The 25,027-nt window shown below is 36.6% G+C and overlaps 1 long non-coding RNA gene across 3 annotated transcripts in view; it reads left to right on the plus strand.

Moving 5' to 3' along the window:
- Positions 1–279: 279 nt before the first annotated feature.
- Positions 280–25,027, plus strand: part of 4930405D01Rik — a 125,135-nt gene continuing 100,387 nt past the window's right edge. The window contains exon 1 of one of the 3 annotated variants that reach the window (XR_001781883.1): positions 280–854. This is a non-coding gene — a long non-coding RNA (RIKEN cDNA 4930405D01 gene). The remainder of the gene's footprint in view (positions 855–25,027) is intronic. The other 2 variants (XR_876113.2, XR_876112.2) reach the window with 2 other exon arrangements.

The following is a 25,027-nucleotide window of genomic DNA, read 5'->3' on the forward strand; positions in this document are numbered from 1 at the left end:
TCTATGTTCTTTATGGAGTCTATTTTCATTTTCTGGTCTTTGCCAATTTTCATTCATTTCATGCCACTGTTTGATTGTCTTTTCATAGATTTCTTTAAGGGACTTCTTCATTTCCCTTTAAGGACATCTATCATATTCATAAAGGGCATTTTATGGTCTTCGTCTTGAGCTTCAGAAATGTTGTAGTTCTCAGGGCCTGTTGTTAAAGGAATGCTGAGTGCTAGTGGAGACATATTATCCTGGGTGTTGTTAATTGTGCTTTTATGCTGTTGTCTAAGTATCTGGGATTGGGAAGACTGTAATTTTAGGTGCTGATATTGGTCTTGACATTGTTGGGAGGGTGTTTTTGTTTTTGTTTTTCAGTTGCTTTGTAATGCTCGCTCTGGTTCTTAGTGGGGTGTGGTTGCTGTGTGTTTTCTGAAAGGAAATTTTTCTGGGATCTTTATCAGTTTGGTCTGTAAGGTTTCCAGATGAAATATGTTTCTAAGTATTGGAAACTGGCACTTGGGAGTAGGATGGATTCGACTTGGGGTCTGAATGATCCAAGGAGTGAGGAAATCAAGGTGTTCCACTGTGATCTCATCACCTGGAATGTTGGCCAATAGAGAGAGGAGATGCCACAATGGATAGCCTGCTGCAGTGCTGGGGATGGGACTAGAGGACTGGATTTGGAGGAGAAGAGGGAGAATCAAGCTCTGAAGTTCACCTATTTGCTTGCCTAGCCTACTTGCTTCTTCGACAGGCTTGCCTGGAGGGTTTCTAAAGAATATCTGCTGGAGTCAGAGAACTGGATAATAGAATGTGTGAGGAGGCTGGTTGGAGGAGAATATCTTCTTGATCTGTTGGAGATGCAGGTATTGAAGAGGGGCATTCAATATGAGGAGGTCTACTACACATATGGGATTGAGACTGAGGGGTTTGACTTTGAAGAGAGAAAAGGAGGTGAGGATCTGTAATTAGACTACATGCTTTCTTGGCCTGACTGTTTAGCATGATCCCAGGAAATACCTGGTGGATTTATTATAAAGTAAAGATCTGAAAAAGGAATGTTGGAGAGAAATGTCTAAATGATCCATCCATTGATATCTGCAGTTAGCAAAGATCTGCAGTTAGTCTATCTGCCTCTTTGTCTGGAATGTCCTGCACATTCCATGCGGGTATTGGCATCCTTGTTTGTTTGTTTGTTTGTTTGTTTGTTTGAATAATTTTATATTACTTTGAAAACTATTGTCTATATCCTGATTCAGATTATATTAATCCGCTGGTTTCCTTTAGGTAGCATGGCCACCTTAACTAAACTGATTCTCACAATCAATGAATCTAGAGTACCTTTCTATTTTTTAAATATTTTCATTAGTTTCTTTCATTAGTTTTTTTTTCCATTTTTTATTAGGTATTTAGCTCATTTACATTTCCAATGCTATACCAAAAGTCCCCCATACCCCCCACCCCCACTCCCCTACCCACCCACTCCCCCTTTTTGGCCCTGGCGTTACCCTGTACTGGGGCATATAAAGTTTGCGTGTCCAATGGGCCTCTCTTTCCAGTGATGGCCGACTAGGCCATCTTTTGATACATATGCAGCTAGAGTCAAGAGCTCCAGGCATTAGTTTTTTTAAACCTTGTTTAGAGAGGTCAACCATTCTCTTGCATGACAAAATGCATTTCTAGCTTTTCTCCCTTCTTTGTCCTTGTTTCTTTTCTTTTTTAATGAATACCAATTTCTTTCCCAGATTATTTAAATAAAATGTAAATAAACTGTTAAATAAAATGTTACTGGTTTTTATGCTGGCTTAGCATCCTACAATTTACTGAATTTACTTTTCAGTTTTAAGACTCTTGTGGGAACTTATTAATTAAAATGGACTAAATTTATGAGGTAGAGATATGGTTCTCTGCATAAGACCATCTTCTGCTCTTACATTATTGTTGGAATGATTACTAGATTATGAGAGTACTACTATCATCAAAGAACCAGTCCACTGATCAATTCATAGTTGAATGGGATATAAAGATGCATGCCATATTTGGAGGAAATGTAGGACTGAAACTCACAAGTACCTCTTAATCTATTTTTTCCTCTCTTCTGTTTCATTTTTCTTTTCTTTTTGGCGCAATATCATAAACATCTTTTTCATTAACTTTGCTTTTCTGTAATAATGTTTCAGATTTCACAAAGGCCTAGAAGCAATGGAGGTAGATGACCTTGTACTGAACTTGTAAAACTGTGAGCCAAAATAGGTCTTTCTTTCACTGAAGCTATTTCCTAGGGTGTTTTGTGACAACAACAACAACAACAACAACAACAACAACAAAAAAAAAAAAAACACAGACAGTTCTACATGGACAATGTTTTACATACTGAAAAGAGAACTTTTCTATTCTGTAGTTGATAGATGAAATCTATCATTTTTGTATTTGGATTCTTCATCTCATACAATCTTTTATTTTGTGTGTGTATGCATATGTGTGTTTGTGTGTTTGTGTGTGTATGTTATCTATTAATGAAAGTGAGTTGTTGAGTTTTATATTATTGATTTGGATTCTAACTTCTTTCTCTTTATACCTGATAAGATTTACCAAGTTGAATGTTCTAATTTTAGTTTGATATAAACATGTATATTAGCAATAACTTTCTTTTCTTGAGCTGTTCTCGTTATAAAATAATCTCCTTTCTTTGCCTTCCTAATTTTGGGCATAACATCTAGTTGAGTTTCATTAAAATAATAATTTTAATACTTTTGAATACTTTGCTTTGAACCTATTTATCTGTTTGCCTTTGTGTTTCTGCTGCTGAGATAATTATGTTCCTTTGAAGTTATCATTGAAAATCCTTTTTCATGATTCTTGTATCCCTGCATTGAAACTTGTACAACTGGTAGTTGAGTGTCCAGAATAACTTTCTCAGTAACTTACTCAGTAAATCCATTTCTTGTGAGGATGTGTCTTAGAATCTTTATGCTTATTGGATTCTGGACTCCTTGTCTCCAAGTGGGTAAAATAATGTAGTGTATGTGCATCTTATTTAGGTATCATAACTATCATGCCAGAGGTCTAGCTGGGGTCGAAGTTTCTGGGGCTTCCAGGATTGCTCTTCTACTTCACCCTTCCCATTTGTTGGGACAATTTTTTTCACCAATTCTTCACATGGTATACCTATGTAAGGACATGACAAACCTGCCAGGTTCTGTTTGCCTTATTCAAGCCATTTTTCTGCTTGTTTGCTAACAAAGATAGTGTGTCCTATCAGTTTCAAAAAATTCATGCCTGGCCAAGGTCACACTACTGTGTGCCAATAGACATGGCACAGAATGTAATCTTTGTCTTCTAAGGATTATACATAGGCCTTTGGGAGAATTGGGAGCTAATCTGCTCTGTGTGGCCTGTTTATCTTTTTCATGTAGTGGAGATAGGGGAACTGGCATATTTCTGGGTAGCTTCTGCCAGGCTATTTTTATTTCCACAGAGGTTTTATTCATGAGAGAGATTGGAAGGGCCATGCCACTAATTTGTGAGAGTGGGCTCTCAAACGCAGGCAGGTCATGTCTCAGCTAGACGATACTAAGTGTGCAGTGGCTCAACATAATACTTGGGCCCTGGGATCCTGGCAAGGATAAGTGGGACATAGAGCAGCTCCTTTGTCAGGAGTAGTCTTGCTTTCCCAGCAGGATCTCAAATGGGCTGAGTCATAATATTTGGATGGATCCTATGCAGCAAATACTTCAGAGTTCTGGTGGGGACTCTTACCAACTTATTGTTTTGGATCTTGACCAAGATAATAGGTGCACATTTAGTTCATTGTTTTTTATAAGGGCATTTCATGCTTATGCATTCCTCATGGTCATGGTCATATCTCTAATGTAATTTTATACTCTGTTACAAATACACCATAGCAACAGCAACTGATTTCCCTTCCTTTCTATATTATGTTTCAGAGGAAAATATGTCAAACATCTCTAGTCAACTATGTTGTTGATATTGTTCCCCTTGTAAAATTAATTTATAAAATTATGTTTGAAGAAAGAGTTTTATAAAGGAATTTTAACAAAGCATGAGCTATACATATTTCTTAACACATCTTTCTCTTATCATAGTCTAGTGTCTACAAATATTAATGTATATTCTGTGATATTTTTAAAGATTGTGGTTACATTTTTCTTCTTTAAATTGTCTGCAGTACAATCATAGTTCATGCCAGTAATATCTTACTCACACCAGTAATCCAGACTGTATGAAATCAAATTGGAAGAGCAGCTCCTAAAAATGGAAATATATCTATACTCCTTAGTTGAGTTACTTGAAAAACTATATAATTTACTTGTTTCTGTCCATAAGGATTAGTCAGATTTGATGAATATAATATTGCTCTCCTTTTGACAACTGACCCAAATTTATTATCATAATTAGCATCATATTTATTTAATAATTTGAATTCTAGCTTTTGCATAGCCAAAATTTAATGTGATAAAACTCCATCTTTCCCCCTAACATCAGTGTCATGCTGGAGCTTATACATAGGCATGGGATAAAGAGAAGAAAATAATCCATGTTTCACCGAAATAATAACAGTTGTGTGGTAAAAGTTAACTCTAGGTAGAATGCTCATTTAAGGCAAACTATTCTGACTGTACTTCCCTCTTAACTGCCAGAGTTGCTAAGAGTTGTTGTGGAATTTTCAACAGCAATATGATTCGAGCTGAGAGTTGAGATAGATAATAATAGTAGTGGTATGTCTCATGTGATAGTCTATGTTAAACATTAGCCAGGAAAAAAAAAAAAACAACTGGGCACCTTGAAATCCAGCAGCATTATAAATAGAATGTGATGAGGAAGCCGTTACAGCAGTAATTTCCAATCAGGGACAAATGCTGGAAAGTTTTAACTTTATAAACAAAAAGTAGCATTAAGAAAAAACCTTGATTATGTCACACTTACATTAAGACATGAAAGACTATAGCCATTCTTGCCAATAAAAAATTGTTTATATCTTTTCTAGAAGAAAAGAGCAAATTTCTTTATTGTTTTTGTTGTGTGTATGTATTTAAAACTTAGCACTGACATATCCAATTAATAGGAATACAGTAAATAAAACTTTATTTTATAAAATATCTATAAATAGATAATTGAATAATAGATTCATGATGTTCTATGATTTCTTTATATTCAAATGTTTATTTCTTGAATAGTTATTGCCAACATTTTTATAAATTTTAAGAGTTCTTTGGCATTACCTTTGTGATTAAATAATGCTGTTTATTATTTGATACCTCTGCCTCAGAGTAGTTTCAAAAATTTAAAACACATTCTTTTTCTCTGATAGCTGTCTGTTGATACTGGGCATGGATACCAGATGTCTCTAAAATTTCAAAACTGAAACTCTCTCAGTGCCAATGATGTTTCTATAATGAATAACTCCAATATTGCCACCTATACTGCTGCCTTGTAGATATGGAAGTACCTTGCTTGACTCAAGTATCCTCAGTGCCAGGGGAACTAAATGCTGACTCTTGGACTTCAACCACCTATGTTTTACGGTCACTGCTGAGATATGGGAAGCAGAACAAGCTTTATTTTTACTGCTCAGTGGGAGCTTGGACAGCATGATCAAATGGGCTTCTGTTTCTCAGAGCACCATGCTGTATTTTTCTCAGTCGCTTTCACAGTCAGTCAGGTATATACACTATAATCTCAATTTTACACTAATGCACCTCTAAGACACAATGTTTTTGTCTTTATGATCCAACATCCTAACAATGATACGGTGCAATTTTGCAGAATCCCTGTAGAGTTAGTTCTGGTAAAGGATGAATTCAGGTACTTTTCGCTGACAGTAGAATACACTTCCATTTGACCAGTGGCTCTGAACTTGTGGGTCATAAGCCCTTTCAAGTTTGCATGTTACATATCCTTCATATCAGATATTTACATTATGCTTTATAACAGAAGCAAAATTACAGTTAAAAAGTAACAACAAAGCTAGGCATGGTGGCGCACGCCTTTAATCCCAGCACTTGGGAGGCAGAGGCAGGCGGATTTCTGAGTTCGAGGCCAGCCTGGTCTACAAAGTGAGTTCCGGGACATCTAGGGCTATATAGAGAAACCCTGTCTCAAAAAAAAAAAAAAAAAAAGTAACAACAAAAATAATTCTATGGTTGGGGTCACCACAATGTGAACAACTGTATTAAAGGGGTCTCAGCATCAGTAAGCTTGACTCACTGCCTTAGATGGACATGGAATGTTAGCAAATAGGCCATGCATTAAAGGCCTAGAATCTGTAAGATACTCATAGGAAATGCTGGATACTATTTGGGAAGTACCTAGGGAAAAATCTTGTCATATGATTGCATCTTTGAAGTAGATTACAGGACTATTTCTTCTTCCTCCTCTCCATCCCGACTTTCAGATCATGGGAATCTTCATTCAAGTGTGTGCTCACTGGCTCCCTTCCATGCTGTGCTGACCTGTCCTAGGCACAGTGGCGATGTGGCCAATTTGTCATGGATCAAAAATGACGAAATCCTGAGCTAAAATAAGCCATACTCCTCTAGGCGATCATCATGGTTAATATTTTACATTGAAAAATCATCACAGCATGTCTGGGACTGAAGGTTTGACCTCTTTGAACTGCATTTATAATATAAAGGCATGCTTTGGTTCTCCTTTCCTTTTCTTTTTCTCTCCTGTTTATTCTTCTCTCATAAATAATCCTGACTGTTGTTCCCCATCCCTCACTTCCTCCAATCTTTCCCTCCCCTCTTTCCTCCCCAGATCTATTGCTTCTCTATTAGCCTTCAGAAAATAGCAGGGCTCCCAGGGATAACAAATGAGCTCAACATAGAAAGATACATAAGACTAGAAATATACCCCCATATCAAGGCTGGGTAACACAGCCCAATATAAAGAAAATGGTCCTCAGAACTGGCAAAAGAGGTTGAGGTAACCCCTACTCCAACTCTTAGGGGCCCAGTAAAAACCACAAGCTACATAACCACAGAATGTATGCAGATGAACCCATATAGGCCCCAATGGTTGCTACTTCATTTTCTGTCTGCCTTATAAGCCCTGTTTAGTGGATTGTATGGGCTGTGTTTTGTTGGTGTCTTCAACCCCTCTGGCTCCTATAGTCTTTCCTCCCCTTCTCCTGAATACCCTCCTCCCCACGGAATCTCAGCCTAATGTTTAGCTGTGTGTCTTTGTTACTGCTTCCATCAGTTCCAGAAGGAAGCCTCTCTGATGACAATTGGGCTAGACACCGATCCTAGGAATATATCCATATATCATTAGGAATCATTTCACATTTTATAGACATTTTACCAGTATTTTTTGGTCCTATCCTATGTATTAGACCTAACCAGGCTTCCGGATCCTGTCTAAAGAGACATTTGTGGGCCTGGGATTCCTTTCATGATATGAGACTCAGGTTAGACCAGTCATTGGTTGTCCACTCCCACATACTCTGAGGCACCCATTGCTCCAGTGCATCTTGTAGGCAGGAGAAGTTATAGGTCATAGATTTTGTGGCTATGACTCTGTGTCTCATTCTCTCTACTGTGTGTCTATCAGAAGATGGTTGTTTCTGTCTTCATATATTTTATTACTGGGAGTTCTCACTAGGGGTCCCAGGAAGTTTGCAGTGCATAGATTTCCACATTGCACCTTAAATATCTAACTATTTCATATATCTCTCCCTGTGTTCTCTCCCTCCATCTCTCCTACATTACCCCTCCTGTTCCCATCCCGGTCCATCTCTGTCCAACCTCAAAATAGAATCTTTGTCTCAAAACCAAGATTTCCCAAGGGTTGCAAATCATACAGTGTGAATTTCCACAAGGGTGGTTTGATGTTGGTGTAGAACTCTTGTTTGCAGGCTTAAGTGTTACATAGTGGTCTCAGTCATCATCGGTGTATTCTTTTAAAGTGTCTTTCCCAAGAATTGGGATTATCTTCATATAAATAACACATTTAAGCCAACATTTAAGTAAATTCAGGAGGTAATATAATACAGTGGGGAGGTAGAGTTCTTGTGGAGTCAGCCAAGAATGGGTATCATCTGGAAGCAGCCTCCTCAGTGATAATGGAAAGAATTGTTACTGACCTGAAAAATTAACTCCACAAAACTGCATACTGCATCCATGCCGTAGCCTAGTCAAGATATTCATTTATAATGAAAGGAAGGAAGGAACAATGAATGATGGATCTATCACTTATTAGCATGGTGGCACCAAATGAGATCAGCAGACCATGAAGAGCCAACATTAAGAGAAAAATGCTATGATATCAAAATAAAATAATGTACCCTGCAATATCTAAATGAGTGAAAGGTGATAGAAGATAATGCAGGCATAATTTGTTTGCTAATTACATTTGCAAGCACGGATTCAATGTCTCTACTTAACAAGCACAGTAAAATTGTATAATTTTCAATTGATTCAGTATTTTATTTATGTTTTTAAGATAGGAACTTTTATCAAAAGAAATTCAATTATAACCACATACAAATGCTGTTGTTTGTTCTGAACAGCAAGAAAAACGTAAAACCAGACAGCATTCGCAGAAGTTGTTTTAAACAATATGTTATATTTGACATGCCCAATTTAGCACACGTCTTTTTATGTGGGGCCACATTCCCCATCCAATAAATATTTCACAAGTACTTGTTTTGTGTAGAGCTTTGTTCTAGAAGCTATAGATAGAGCCATGAATCAAGCTGCATCCCCCTTTCACAGAGTTTATGTGCTAGTGAGCAAGGCATGTCAAGTACTAAGTGCTATAAAGAATAATAAAGCTATGTAAGAGGAAGCAGAATTTCCATGGGAAAGTTCTTGGGGAAAGCATATCAATCAGAGTATGCTATCGCAGCAAACAAACCTTCAGAATTTACTGGCTTTAAAGAAAGCTTGCTACTACCCAAGCAGTGTATGCACTATGGGCTGGCACTAAGCTCTGCTTATGTCTCTGGGGAATCAGAATAAAGGAATAGGCACCTTTTTTTTTTTTTTTGATGTTGGTGGACTTTGTTCATAAGGGATAAAGTGATTTGCAGGTTCTTAGATATTTCTGGATTTGTGTGTGTGTGCGTGTGTGCGTGTGTGTGTGTGTGTGTGTGTGTGTGTGTGTGGTGTGCTGAAGGGACAAAAGAATATTTAGGGAATTAATACATCCCACTTCCACTCATAACACACTGGACACCACAATTACACAGGAGCTAGGAAGAGGGAGATTTAGAATATGCGCCCAGGCATGTCTAACATGTACACTGAAGGCTACATGCAGCCAAAGATAGCTACAAACATGACTCCAAACAAGATTAAAGTTTACAAAGAATAATAGGAGATTTTTTTTTAAAAAAACACTACTTTTTACAAGTAACAAGCATGAACTTCACAGATGACAATGTCATTCGACAATGTCAAAAGGTTGGGCATACCTGAATACTCCTAACCTCTAAAGAAAGCATTGCCAGTACTGTTTAGAGTCATGCAAATTGAGAGATGAAGGCAATGATTATACAACAGCTGAGACATGCAGTATGTTTGATAAAAGAGTAAGAAATTAAAGTATGATAGATTTGTTTGAAAGTAGAAGCACATTTTAAAATAAAAAGTAATTGCTAAAAGCCAATTATATAAATATTGATGTTGAAGTAGACATAAATAACTGTAAATATGTATCTAATTAAAAGAAATGTGCATATGATATACAATGCAAGAATGTGAATAATAAGATAAACAGTGTAATTTTCAAAAATATGATGGCATATTTGAGACATTTAAAATACACGAAGAATAACCAAAAAGTATAAACGTTTTAATGTGCCTAATCATTAGAGAAGTACAACATCAATAATTGCAAGAAAGCAGGCAAAAATCATGAGAATAGCTATGATAAAAGTAATTGGCGATTGAAGGATGTGAAAAATTGGACCCTTAACATTGGGTGAAATTCTTTTTTCTTTTCTTTTCCTTTAATTAAAAATGGATTTTTTCATATAATACATCTTGGTTATGGTTTCCCCTTTCTTTTTTCCCCCAGGTTCTCCTCCACCTCCCCTCCCATCCAGATCCACTTTCTTTCTGACTCTGATTGGTCAGAGCTTTAACCCCAGCACTTGGGAGGGAGATGCAGGCAGATTTCTGAGTTCAAGGCCATCCTGGTCTACAGAGTCAGTTCCAGGACAGCCAGGGCTACACAGAGAAAGCCTGTCTCAAAAACCAAAAAAAAAAAAAAGGCAAACAGGAGTGCCTTAAGAGTAAATAGTATGGAGGTTTGCAAAATGGTATAAATTCACAAAAGTACAATAAAATTAACAACAAAATAAAATGTACATTTGTAATAATTGTAGTTTGTGGTATGTGACCTATGCTTCAACAAAGGAGCCTTGAAAAGTCAAAATAAAATAAAAGAAGAATATACCTATGTCGTTCTTGCATACTAAATATGGGGCCACTGTGGGTGTTCAGCAGTGTACCAATGCCTTCACCACACTTTTGTGGATGGCATGGACTTGTCTATGTTTAGGGAATGTCAGAGAACCCTTTTGATTATTGGCAAAATGGTGTTAATTAAGGCATTCAACACTTATTCTATGTCGACTTGATATGGGACATAGTTTAAACTAAGAATGTATTAAAGTGTTTCAGACAAGAAAATATGTCTAGTAACAGTCTCTGAGTGGGGTTGAAAGTAGATAATGCATTATTGTCTATGAGCTATTAGGGTCACTATCATTCTGACATTCCATTGAAAAACAAAAGTAATCGAAGACTGTGTTTTTCCCACTCTTATGCTCTGGCTCAACACTTCACAAGTTGTGGTGCCAGTGTTTCAGTCTGACTTAAGGCTCATGGTTCAAACAACACATGAAAACAACACTGTGGATCAAAAGGAGCTTGACTGAAAACAAAGGCAAAAGCACTTTTTGGTTTTCACATGTTTATCTTTAAAAATATCAGTCAATGCTGTATTTAAATGACTGCGTAAATCTACTATTCATCCACAGTGTACTCTTTGGAAAGCCTCCCTGATAACCACACAAAAGTGCTAAGCAGAATTAGGCCAATGGGCTCTGATTTTTATCATCTGTCTTGTCTAATTTGGATTACTGGTTTGATTCTCAAATAAATCAATTATAAGCTGTATATACTTCAGAGTTCAATTTTCTCTTTCTCAAAATTGAAGTGTGATTTTCTATTATAATAATGCATTTTATTTTTGAAGAATGATTTCAGAGTAATTTTAAGTAATTAAATATACTGAACAGTAATTTTGAAAATTGCCCATGTGAAGGAAATAGGTATAGCAATTTATTGTTTCTTTTTATAGGCTGAATTTAAAGAACTCAGCATAAAATGTTTAAAATTTGAAGGTACAAAGAATTTGGTGAGAAATTATAAATCTAACCTCAAGTATTTTTGCATCACAGTTTTACAACTTCTTCTATTAGACATTTAAAATTCTAGTAGAGCTCATATTATATGTAAAGAATTTCTTAATTTTTGATGTTTTACAAACAGTTTAAATTAAAATCTCTGAGCAGTTGTTTAGAGGCTAACAAACCAACACTGCCTGGAAGCTTAAACTTTACGACTATTCAAAGGCTCCCTCTCATTTTTCCTTCTGAAACTCTGTACTAACTGAAACAAAGTCATTTTTCTTGTATCATATTTGTAATTATTTTGATTTTCTATAGGCATTTTACTAATTATAATTTCTCTCTAGCAAATACAGTTTTATATTAATACAAAACAAATAGTTAAACCACCCACTCTCTGAAGGAACAGGTAAATTATAACATATTACTGACAGGAGTTAATGAAAGTCTGTTTATAACTTAAATGTAAGTGCCATGGTAGATATTAACAATGGCTTAAGAGGCTCTTCCTTCTATCTATAACATACTCCACATATAACTTTCTCTGTACTTCTCTGGAATAAACTGGTGAATGGGAAAGATCTTGAAGGTCAATAAGAAAGTTTACTGGGTCAGACTGGGAATGCATACACATCGTTATGTTTCTTTCTTGTCCATTTGGTTGTGATTTTACTCTTTAAAAAGATGACCCATCTCTCTGTCTTTTTTTTTAACTATTTATTTATTCAGTAAATGGTATGAACTCACTCAGAACGCCAGAAACAATAACAAAACAACAGCAATGTTAACATTTTTCTCCATTATCAGAATGGAGGGTTCTATTACTGAAAAGCTGACAGTCTCTGTCACAAGCATAAAGGAACATTGAAATCTTCAACTGTCTAAAGAAGGAACCCACACTATTTGTTTGACACATAAGACAGGATGGGATGTTTGCATCATATAACTTCTTTCTATTGTGTTTTTTGGTCTGTAAAGTCTTTTTGTTGTATGCCTCATATCCAACGAAGCTTACTCTTCTATCGTATTCATTCCTCTAGAACATTTGTATTTTCATAAGGCTACAAACTCACTACTATTATCTAATTTTAAAAAGTTACATGAGTCTTTAGGAAACTCATGTCAAGAGTTCAAGAACAGCTGTGATTTCATCTTCTAGATTGTTATCAACTGCTGGAAATCACCAACTCAAGTTCTGTCATAGAGTAGTGTGTGATTTCTGTTTTTGGACATACCATACTACCTGTGGTTTTTTGATGTGAGATTCCTTTTATTACCTTTGAATACTTAATTTACTTGACCCCATTTTTCAATTTGAGATATAATTTCCCATATATTTCTATAGGTAATAACTTTCACTAGTCAAAACTCATTTTGTTACAAATAGCAAATTTATTTCTATGTTAAAAAAATAAATTTATTGGTTCATGTAATTGTGATATTGGTAGCATGACCATGACTTTGCCAGACAGTAAAAAATAAAATTAAATGATAAGAAGCTATTTTTAAATTCATATGATCATAGGTAAACTATTTCCAAGCTTCAACAGTAAGTTGTTATTTTTCAGAATAAGTGTTTCCCTACCCCTCCTAGTTGTTAAAGTTTGGGTTATCTGCCAATCTCTTAATCAATGAGTATAGCCAGAGGATTAGTGAAATTTAATTGGCCAAGTTTGAACCATATCATTTTAATTATTTTTACAAAGTATGTTCAGTTTTTATTTAGGACCTGAAGGCATAATTCTTCCTAGAAAAACTCTATAACCAAGAAAACAGAAAGACAAAAAAATGGGTGATTATAGTGCATTGGAAATAAAGCATTGGGTTTTAAGTTTTATTTTTCAGTCGTGTGTGTGTGTGTGTGTGTGTGTGTGTGTGTGTGTGTGTTTGTGGTATGTATCACAAATCATCACTATTATTGCTGATATTGTCTAGAAAATCTAACAGAATAATGACGAATAATGAAGTCCAACTTCCTGGAAGGATAGACTGTGACTGTATCAGATCGTTTGAAGAAAACAAGGAGCAAACAAGACAAATGCGACACAGCACACAAGCAATAGTAAACACCAAGGTTCAACAAAAGTAGCCACATTCTGTTGGGAGCTCACGACCTTGGAGACGTGGAGGCTGGGAGCATTATATGTAAGAAAAGAAAGAAACCCACCTCCAGTCAATTCTTCACAATAAAGGAAAAGGTTGCTCAATGAGAAAATTAATTCACCCAAAAGTGGGAAAACAATGAGTGTGGTAAATCCCTGAGTTATGCCACACTCACCAAACTGTAACTCTTTTTTCACCACTCTCCTTCCACACAGTCAAAAATGAGAAGCATTGAAAGCTTAATAATCTTGGCTTAATTATCATCTTGACATTTATACTAATTTTATGGATAAATATTTTATCCGAGTTTAACATATTTTTTGGCCTCCCTTTGAATCAATGTCCAATTTCCATTGGTCCTATTAAATTTAGCTTGGGTCTCAATTATCTACCTCCACGTCTACATTGGGACAACTACTCTGTTCTACTCCAGGACTTGAGAGAGCCCTGGTGTGAGTCAAGCTCCTGAGAGCTATGCACTGACATGAATGGGGCCTCTTCCATTTTTAAAAGGAGAATATTCCTATGCCAAAGGGAGCCCAACATCATGTGAAAAACAAAATGCATGATGACAATTTGCCAAAAAAATATTTATAATAAAGGAACATTTTGTTCTGCCATTTGCCTGAAGGGCTCCCACATTCTCACTTTTCTTTGAGGCTCTGTCTATATAATATGAACATGAATCAAATCTAAGTAACACAAAAAATGTGATATTTTCTTTTTAGTCTTTATTAAAAATAAAAAAGTGCCTATTAAAAAACTAAAATTAGAATGTTGTTCTATGTTTAGTACTGAAAAACAAAGTAACTTGCATACTGAGGAAATTGATACAAATATTCCCAGAGTGACTGCCCTGTGTATGCGCATGAACAAAGGTGAGCCAGAGTTATGTTTATTTTCCAGGAAGACATGTGTTCCTGGAAGATTGCAAACGTAATTTCTTAAACCTAAATTTTTGATAAGACATAACTTCAAGCTTTGCAGTTCCATAGGTAGAAGGTTGAGGAGGAGGGTCATACTTAGTGAGAAACTCCTATATTCTTCTCTGAAGTTTAGAGAAGCAAGGCCAAGAAAGCTTGTGTGTGAATGGGGTGTGGGTATCCTGGAACAAAAAGACTATAAGAATTCACACGGTCTTAACTCATTCTATCCATATGTGACCGAAAACTAAAATGTTCATGTCTAGTCAAAAAAAGTCTCCACTTCTCCAAACCAGTGATCTCCCACCAGAATGTGGCTACTTCTTTTGACCCTTGATGTTTACCATTTCTTGTAGACTGTCTTGTTTGCTCCTTGTTTTCTTCAAACTATCTGATACAGGAAAGCCTATCCTTCCAGGAAGGTGGACTTCATTATTCTTCATTATAGCTAAAGCCTGTAAAATGGCTCAGGTGAAGATGGCACTTGTCAGAGAGCACTGGTTGTTCCTCCAGAGGACCCAGGTTTAATTCCCAACAACCACTAAAAAAATAGTTTAATACATTGATTCGTTGGTTGGATGATTTATGGTGTGTGTGTGTGTGTGTGTGTGTGTGTGTGTGTGAGAGAGAGACAGAGAGAGAGAGACAGAGACAGAGAGAGAGACAGAGACAGAGAGACAGAGAGACAGAGAGGGAATGAGAGCAACACAGAATATAAGTTACTTCAGTTCTTGCAACAGATGTTGGGGAAAGGAGAACCATTCCAGCAAGTTCTTATTGTTCTTTGACATTCATAGAGTGCTGTGTTCTCTCTCTCTCTCTCTCTCTCTCTCTCTCTCTCTCTCTCTCTCTCTCTCAAACACACACACACACACACACACACACACACACACACACACACACACACACACCATAAATCAACCAACCAACCAATGAATCAATATATTAAACTACCTTTTAGTGGTTGCTGGGAGTTGACCCTGGGTCCTCTAGAGGAACAACCAGTACTCATAACCTCTGAGCAATCCTCTCCAGCCGCAACGTCATAAACTTGATAGGGCCAGCTAAAAACATTGCCAGATCTAAGTAAGAATTTTATACAACTAAAGAATTTAATTAAATCTTGAGTTAAAAGAATTATCAGTAACTCCAAAAGTAATAAAATGTATTTATTGTAGTAAAAAACCAAAATCTTGGATTTTAGTAATTTTCCATTGGCCATGTTTAGGATAAAGTTCAAAATGGTCTGGTTTAAATACAAAATCATAAAATACAAAGACAAAAATGAACAAACAAATGGTATGCATTTCAAAATCAAGGACATGAAAAAATATTAAGCAATGTAAAATAAATATCTGAAATGTCTGAAGTAGAAGATAAAAATTTCAAAGAAGTCATTATCATCAGCACATAAGTCCCTCATAAAACAAAAAGCAAAATGGTAAACCTATAATCAACTCAAGCAATTGCTCTATAATTGATTGCACAGTGCAATTGACAGAGAGTTTCTGAGTGAAAAATGAGTACACAAACAACAGAGGTTAAAACACCTTTACACCTAAAGACAACATAGGATGAACTGAATAGAAGGGGAAGACAGGTTATGCAGAATAATCATGCAAAGGCTGAAAGGACTATATTACTGTCAAGTATAAGACACTTCAACCTATAATTTATTCAGACATAAAAGAAAATATTGTATGATGAGAAAAGTAAATACAATAAGAAAATACCTATTTTCAGTAAGAGTTTCAGACCACGTGAAACTATTTTTGACAAATTAAGGAGAAAAATAAGCAGTTAGACAACAACTGTTGTTTTTCCTAATATTAACCACACTAGGAGGATACGATATTAAATAGGGTATATCTCACTCATACTTGCTTTTCTTTTAAAATCTTCATATGTTATTAAGAGGATCAAACATGCATTCAACATATTTAGAACACATTTATTCCCTACTCCTCTCTCAAATTCTCCCAGATCACATCCAAACCCTTTCCAACTTCATACTCTCCTTTTGCTTTCATTAAGCCACTGACTTCAATTTGAGCTGTCTATCTAATGAGCCAGAGATCATTCACGTCACTAACGAAAACTGACTTTATTCCCCTTAGCAGCCACAAGGGCTTATTACATTTTCAGCTAGGGTTAGCGAGATGTGAAATTCTCTACTCCAGTCAAGATAGTTGGGTGGCTTGCTCTTGTGCAGGTCTTCTGAAGGCAGCCACAGCTGCTTTGCAATTTGGTTTCTGTCCAGAAATTATTGTTTCTTTCCGGTCATCCCTCAACCTTTATCTCTTAGTCTTTCTGCCCCTTGTTTTGTTACGTTCCCTGAGTATGTAGGGCAGAAGTATGATGTGGATTCTGTATTGATGGCTCAGCATGACAAAAACACTTATTTTTTGTAACTTGGCCAGTTCTGAGTATCTGCATTGGCTGCTATTCACTTGACAAAGAAACTTCTCTGGTGTGCTCTAGGAGCATCACTCATCTATGGCAATAGAGATACATAGAGGAGAGTGTAATTTTTTTCAAACATTTAGATAAACGATAGTAGCAACTTTACTCTGGGTCCTATGAAACCCCCAGCTACTGACTCTTTACTAGACTTACAGTACCTAGAATGTGATTCCTCCTGCATCATAGACCTAAAATCCAGTCAGAACTCAGTTGTTAACACCCATAACATTCATGCCACTATGGCACAGATGGACACATTTGCCTGAATAATTGTTATAATAGTGTATATGGCCCTGTGTTGGCTAGGAATCCTATTGATTGTTCTTTCCCAGGAGCTCACAAAACATCTTTCAGTATTGGGAAAGCTAGTCAGCAAGGAAAAAGCTTTTCAAGTGTCTATCAGTTTAATTTACTGTTCTATAACAGAAGTATATAGTGGCTAAAAAGGGAAATAGATTTTACTTTCTATCATCTGGCTAATGGATAAAGAAAATGTGTCCCACATACAACATGGAATTTAATACAAAAATAAAGAAAACATAAATTATAAAATTTGTAGTAAATACATGGCACTGAAAAAAATTACATGCTGAGTGATATAACCCAGGTGCTATAAAACATTGTATATTCCTTTTTTAAAAATATTTTTAATTTTTTTATTATGTATTTTCTTCAATTACATTTCCACTGCTATCCCAAAAGCCCCCCCCCCCACTCCCCTACCCACCCATTCCCATTTTTGGCCCTGGCATTCCCCTGTACTGGGGCATATAACGTTTGCCTGACCAATGGGCCTCTCTTTCCAGTGATGGCCGACTAGGTCATCTTTTGATACATATGCAGCTAGAGTCAAGAGCTCTGGGGTACTGGTTAGTTCATAATGTTGTTCCTCCGATATTTTTTTTTATTTCAGTTTAATCCATTCTTTTTTTCTTTTTTATTAGATATTTTCTTCATTTACATTTCAAATGCTATCTCAAAAATACCTCCCCAAGCCCTGATCCCAAACCCACCCACTCCTGCTTCCTGTTTCTTACTCCTGTATCTATCCACATGTCAAAATTTTAGATATGCATCTTTTTGGCTTGGAGTAGCTATATAAGCCAGAAAATGAGAGGCATAAAAGTGGTGATAGTACAGGGACATGCATGGTGGGTGTCAGTCTTGGCAACTAGTAAAACACACATGATGTAAAGGGGAAAGTGAATAACGGTTAGAAATGTTTAAGGGAAAAAGATATGTGTGGAAGGGAAAGGCACAGGTGGCAAGGAAATATGAGAAGAAATAAATAACACTAGTATGTTTGAAAAATCCATATGGAAATCCACTTAATGTGCTTTAAACACATTATGCGCACACGTACACACACATACACATGCACATGTATACATACCACACCAATAATGGAGTTTAACTACAGTTACTTGAAACATGGAATAATGATCCTGCAAGAACTAAGAGACTGCCCATCACACTTCCCAGTAGCAGTTATCTGATATGATATGTCTCTACTCAAATTGTTAGTCAGAGGTGTTCTAGAGACCCACCACACAATAATGCCCATTTGGTCCACCACAACTGGTTGAATGACACTGACACTGTTGGTTGAAGGTGCACACATACATTCACACACACACACACACACACACACACACACACACACACACACATATATATATACACACACACATATATATATACACACACACATATATATACATTTACACAACATATATATGTGTGTGTGTGTTTACACATATATGTGTTTTTAAACTAAAAATAACAGAATTCACTTTATAGTTAAGCTGACACCATGTTTGCTAATGAAACACTAACATCAGCTACTTATAGAAAATTTCAAAGCTTACAATCATAGAAGAATGATTATTGTCCTGGGGGGTTGAATCATGGATAAGGGCACTTGTTCTTTCTAGTGGTCTAGGTTTCATTCATAGCACCCAAATGGAGGCTCACCATCTCCTCAGGCACCAGGCATGTATTTGTTTTACAGATGAACATGCAGACAAAGCATTTACATTCATAAACTAAAAAAAAAATAAGTATAAAACAATCTAAAAGTTACTTTACAGAATGAGATTTCATAGAAACAATAATAAAAAGATAAGAGAAAATATTGAAAATAATTAGGAATGAAACATCTTTTGTTAGTAGTTTACAGGAAAATAAAGAAACTACAACTTTTGTTTTAAAAGAACCTATTTAGCCTGAAACACTTTTAATATTATAAAATGTGTAATACTGAAAACACCTGTAAGTTGTATAGATCAAATAGAGCAGGACTTTGGCAAAAGCTGTTGCTTCTGGCAAAATGCCAACACCACGAAAAAGACATAAAGGTCAATACCATCTATTGTAAGACACTGAAATTAAAACAGAAATTAAATTAACACTGAAATTATAGCACAAATAAACAAGTAAAATTACGTATGACAGGGTGAAGCAAAAACTAATTTAAGAGTTAAAAGAATGCATTAGAAGAAAAGAGAGTCTCAAATCATATCCAATACTAAAACAAGAGGAAAAAATCACTTTCTGCCTCTTGATCTATACCCAATCACAAAAGAACAACATGACATGCACTCACTGATCAATGGATACTAGCCCAAAAGCACGGAACATCCAAGGTACAATTCATAGACCACATGAGGTCAAGAAGAAGGAAGACCAAAGTGTGGGTGCTTCAGTCCTTCTTAGAAGTTGGAACAAAAAGAAAAACTAACCAGAATTTAAACATACACACACGCACGCACATATGCACGCACATGCAAAACTACATAGGACATGCATACAAACTAAATCCATAAAACTATAAATCAGAAACTATTACCAACAAGATAAAGACGAGTATGACAAAATAACTCAAACAAAACATCTACAAAAATACTATTCAGTGCATTTTGTGTTGGTCATCTACTGCTGAACATGGGCCTACCTTTAAGTGTTCTTTGTATATCTAGTGGGACTCTCTTAGAGAAAACTAAATTGTTTTTTGCAAATAGATGACAATTAGAGATAGCTTCTTGGATAGAATTTGGGCCCCATGTCCACTTTCTTTCTTAGCACTAAATCCCATCTGACTTGAACTTGGTTGGGACACAGTCCTCTTGCTGCAGCCTCTGTGAATGACCCCCCCAATATCTTATCTCAAATTATGCTACAGAATAACTTATTCATTTACTTTTTCTCATTTTTCCCAAAGATTTTCTTGTTTCTCTGTTATTCTCTCGCCAAACCTTAGTAATGGTATTTAATTGACCTGCTCTCAGCTGGGCAACGTTCAGCTGACTTTAAAGGCAGACCTGAAGCAAGGATAGAAAACAGCTGGAGCTTGCAAAGTCTATAATTATAATAAAAAACAAATCATGAATCACCCAGCAAAAGGGTAGTATATTATTGGAAAAATATTATAAGATTTATGGCAAAAATAAGGACAGAAATGCATGAAAACCAATGATTCCAGCATGAATAAATTTACTGTATAGTATTTTTAGATGAGATGAAAAAAATATTTAGTACTAATGCACTGCAGTTTCCATCATCGGCTCATTTGAAGATTTTTATTATCTTTTATTTCAAGATCATTTAAAATTCAAAGACATATCTCTATCTTTCATTTGGTATATTTTGACATATGATAGTACAGTCACCGAATAAGTCATTTTGATTTGAAAGTCATAACTTTTATCTCCTCCTTTTTAATTTGAAGAGCCATACTTTAGTGCCACTTTTTTATTGTACAGCAGAATAAAGAAATTAATTCCCTACAGATTGAAATGAGCATGAAGCTCACAGGCAGAAAACATAGCTGAAAATGGGTTTCATTTTATTCATGAAGTTGTTACATAAAGACACTGTTTTTTTTTTTTTTATAGGTGTTCATGAATTCCCATGGTCTAAATACCCTTGCAATTTACCTGCTTATGCAAAAGTCAAGTTGCCTTTTGGTGAAACAAAGTGAGAGGAAGGGAATTCTCTTATACTGAGTACTATACTCAGGCGAATTACCATTAGGACCATTGAAAAGGTTCCTTGCTCTCGCTATCCCCATGAAGGAGGACTGCTGAGGCCTTGCTGTCTACTCTTGAGTGTGCTCAAGATTTGTGGAGACGGATTTGCTCCTTTCTCTTTTCCAAGAAGCAGCGTCCACACAAAGTTTTGTACATTTGTGCTATTCAGTTTTGTTTTGTAGTCTTCAAGTCCCCTTCCAAGACTATCACTCTAGGTAGGGAAGATTCTCTTGGCTTTCTTGGATCTGTTAAGTGAGGAGATCTGGGAAGTGTCATGCCATAATCTACCTCATTTTCACCTCAAGAAGGGCATAAAGGTGGATGCATGCTTTATAACATTCTCAGCTCATTTGTTCCACTTGGAGCTTGCTGCCTTTCTGGCCCCATTCCTGTGGAGAGAGACAGATGAGATGAAGTCCAACGCTCCCCCATGTCAGTATGACAAAACGTAAACTATCTCGTTGGAAAGAGGCCCTAGACTACTTTTTCCACCAGGTCAGAAGTTTAAAGGAAACTAATTAGACACAGCCCTGAAAGGGAGACTGTGCTTTAGCTCAATTTGGCTAGGTTTTGTTCCCACCCCAATTAATAATGAACTAGCAAATAGAGAATTTGTGGAGGAGTTTGAAGTAAAGAAAGGAACCTTGGAAATAATTGTCTTGTTTTCTACATTCCTGAGTCAATGGAATGATAGAATGTCAAAATAGAATTTTAACAAATATCGTATCTATCCCATTTTAAAATTTCCTAATTGTTTAGATTCCTTGTAACAGGATGTTCTAATTTCTGTGGGCAGTCAAAAGATTTATCCTTCAACTTGCAGATTTGGGAAACTAGCCACATGGCAAGGGCAAATCCTGAAATACATGATGCAGAGTCTTGGGCTCTAAAGTTAGAATATATATAAAGAGAGAAATTCCTCCTCATCGACGAAAGACTAATGGCTGTTGGTCTCAAAGTTACAGCAGGCAAAGCAGGGAAATCAAGATAAAACAATACAGCACTGCGTCTGTAAATAAATAAACCAATAATACAACACTCTTTCTTCAATAAACCCACTCGTCTTCCTGACAACCTGCCTAATCAGCGCTGGGATCAATTGTACCTAACTTCTGGAACTCCAGGCTAGTGCTGGATGAGAAAGGATCCTGTGTCTTTGCTTTAGCCACATTTGAAAGATTTTGGAATGAATTGGTTCTCTTTCGAAGTTTCTGTTGTGTGACTAGTTTATGGGCCATCAAGCAAATCAGTGTGGAAGCCCAAATCTTGCAAAGTTGGCCAAAGCCCTACTCTCTTTCCAGCAGGTAACAGAATCTCTCCACAGATCATCTGAATGCCAGTTACTCCCTCCCAACTCTAGGAGAATTTTCTAGGAATGTTGAGCATAAAACGCTAGAATTCCACTTTTCCCCCTTCAAGCTTCCAAGGTAACATGTCCCTATCACCTGGTTCACAGAGAAGAGAGGAATGAAGTTTCTGGGTGACACCATGGCCAGACATTTAATGAATTTTGGAACTCCATAATTATAGAAACAAGTGCCATATTTTTAGAAATGTTGTTCATGGAAATAATTTTTGTTGTTATTTTTGAGACAGGGTTTCTATGTATAGCCCTGGCTGTCCTGGAACTCACTTTGTAGACCAGGCTGGCCTCGAACTCAGAAATCCACCTGCCTCTGCCTCCCGTGTGCCACCACGCCAGGCAGAAATAAAATTTTAAAGTTACTACTTAAGTGTTCTGGTTAGTTTTTGTCAACTTGACAGAAGCGAGGATTATCTGGGAAGACACTAACTCAATTGAAAAGATACCTTCTTCAATTTGACCTGTAAACAAGACTTTAGAGCATGCTCTTGAATAATGATTTGTGTGGAAAGCCCCAGAGTCACTGTTGGTGGAAGCGATGAGTAACAACAGAAAGGCAGCATATTTAAATGATCTGTTTTATGCTAATTACTGTATTACATTCATAGTACCAGGGAAGGTCTAGAAGAACTGAGGGAGTTGGAAGTAATAGGGAGAAAAGGATCTGGGTTCAGACTGACTGAGTTCAAGCCCAGCTCCATCACTCCTATTGTTGGGTACAAGAGTGAGTTTTGTAGTCTCTGAAATGAACTTATTATGGCTAAAATTTGACAGTCTTATCACTACCTTCAGTGGGAGTATGTGGTACTAAGAATAATCTTAATTCATAATAGGTAATACATAATGCCTAATTAATAGAAACTAAAACAAATTGGACTTTCCAAACAGAATCAAGAAAGAGCACAGTAAATTGGCATTCATGGCCTTTTATATCAGTTCTGTGACAATACAGGTGACTCAATTTCAGTCTTTATAATGAATCCAAATACTTACTGACAGTAACTTGAAAAGTCATTTGTGTTTTTAATTTTCATTCTTGTACTTTCAAAGTCGTCTTCTATTTTGTTTCTCTGTGTTAGAACAAAAAATATCAAAGAAATCAGAGGGTTCACTTTGAAGTTTTGATACATTTAATGATAAAATAAAGAACAATAATTCCTTTTGTTAGTCAGCTCCCAAGATCAGAGCTGTCCTCCAGGCTCTCTGTACATCACAGAACCGGGGAAGCATTTAAATACTGTCTAATTTTGAGAGGAAGTGTTTTTTTGTTAGATAAATGTAACAATAAATAATTTTTTCCATCGCGCAGAAGACAGAGCCATTACCCCGTGCTCATATCTCATCACAAAAGTGCTCCCAGAGCCTGTAAATTAAAACACAGCCAAATACTGTGTATTATCTATTACCTTGACAGGTCTTTGTATTTGCCAATTATAACAAAGGCTTATGAATTCCTTTTGTTAATAGTGAAAATAAATGGGGTAATAAATACATGAAAGACGTTTGTTGTAAAATAATTTCTGAATTTTGCAGTTTAAATTTGAGAAGTCAAGAGACGATGTCTTAATATTCTATATTATTTCTTTCTTTCACATGACACATGAACATATGGACACATAATCTAAGATGGCTGTGAAAGTAAGCCTATGCTTAGCTAATGACAAATTTGAAGAAGTCTCTGAATACATTATCCCATAATTAATTGAGCAATTTATTATTTCTTAGGTCCTTTGAATGGATAAATGCCTTAATCTCTGTTGGTGTTTCATGGGTTGTGCTATAATGCAGGTTAGTTGTCACAATTCAGAATCGTATATACACCTTCAGGGGAAGTGAGACAAATGTAATTATATCCAACCTCAGCAATCTGTCCCTTACTAGAGATGATGTACATAATTATACCTATTCAAGGCTCAGTCAATGGTTTGAAGATTTGTATTACTTTGACTTCAAACAACATGGCTCTATTTGCTTAAACTGTTATTGTGTCTAAAATGCATACACTAGCTAAGAGTAGACAAGAGGGAAGATGAGCTTTTGTAAGAAATGGAATCAGGAATAAAGCCCTGAGGGTCAGCAGAAAGAATGGACACAGGCTACCTCGGGAGGTTGCAGGTGGGGGACCCTCTAGAATGTACCAGAGACCTGGCAGGTGAGAGATGCTAAGGACTCAAAGAGAGGGACCTTAGATGAAATTCCCAATAGTAGAGAGAGGGAACTTGTGGAGTCCATCTCCAGTAGAAAGACAGAGCATCAAGTGGAGGGATGGGGTTGCCATACCACAGCCAAGAGCTCTGATCCAGAATTGCTCCTGTCTAAAAGAATTGCAGGGGCAGAGATAGAGAGGAGATTGAAGAGAGGTTCAGTGACAGACCCAAATTGGGATCCAGCTTGGGGGAGGCTCTGAGGCCTGACACTATTACTGATGCTGTGGTGTGCTTACAGACAGGAGCCAGGCATGGCTGCCCTCTGAGAGGCCCCACAGACAGCTGAAAGGGTCGAGTCAGATGTAGATACTTACTCCTTACTAATGGACAGAAGCCATGGACTCCTGTGGTTGAATTGGGAAGTGGATGGAAGAAGCTGAGGAGGAGGGTGACCTCATGGGAGGAGCAGCAGTCTCAATTAACCTGGACCCCTGAGATCTCTCAGACACTCGGCCACCAACCAAGCATCAGACACTAGCTGATATGAGGCCCTGACACATATACAGCAGAGGACTCCCTGGTCTGGCACCAGTGAGAGAAGATAACAATTAATCCTCAAGAGACTTGGA

Source organism: Mus musculus, chromosome 16, assembly GCF_000001635.26.
Source record: "Mus musculus strain C57BL/6J chromosome 16, GRCm38.p6 C57BL/6J".
Lineage (NCBI taxonomy): Eukaryota > Metazoa > Chordata > Mammalia > Rodentia > Muridae > Mus > Mus musculus.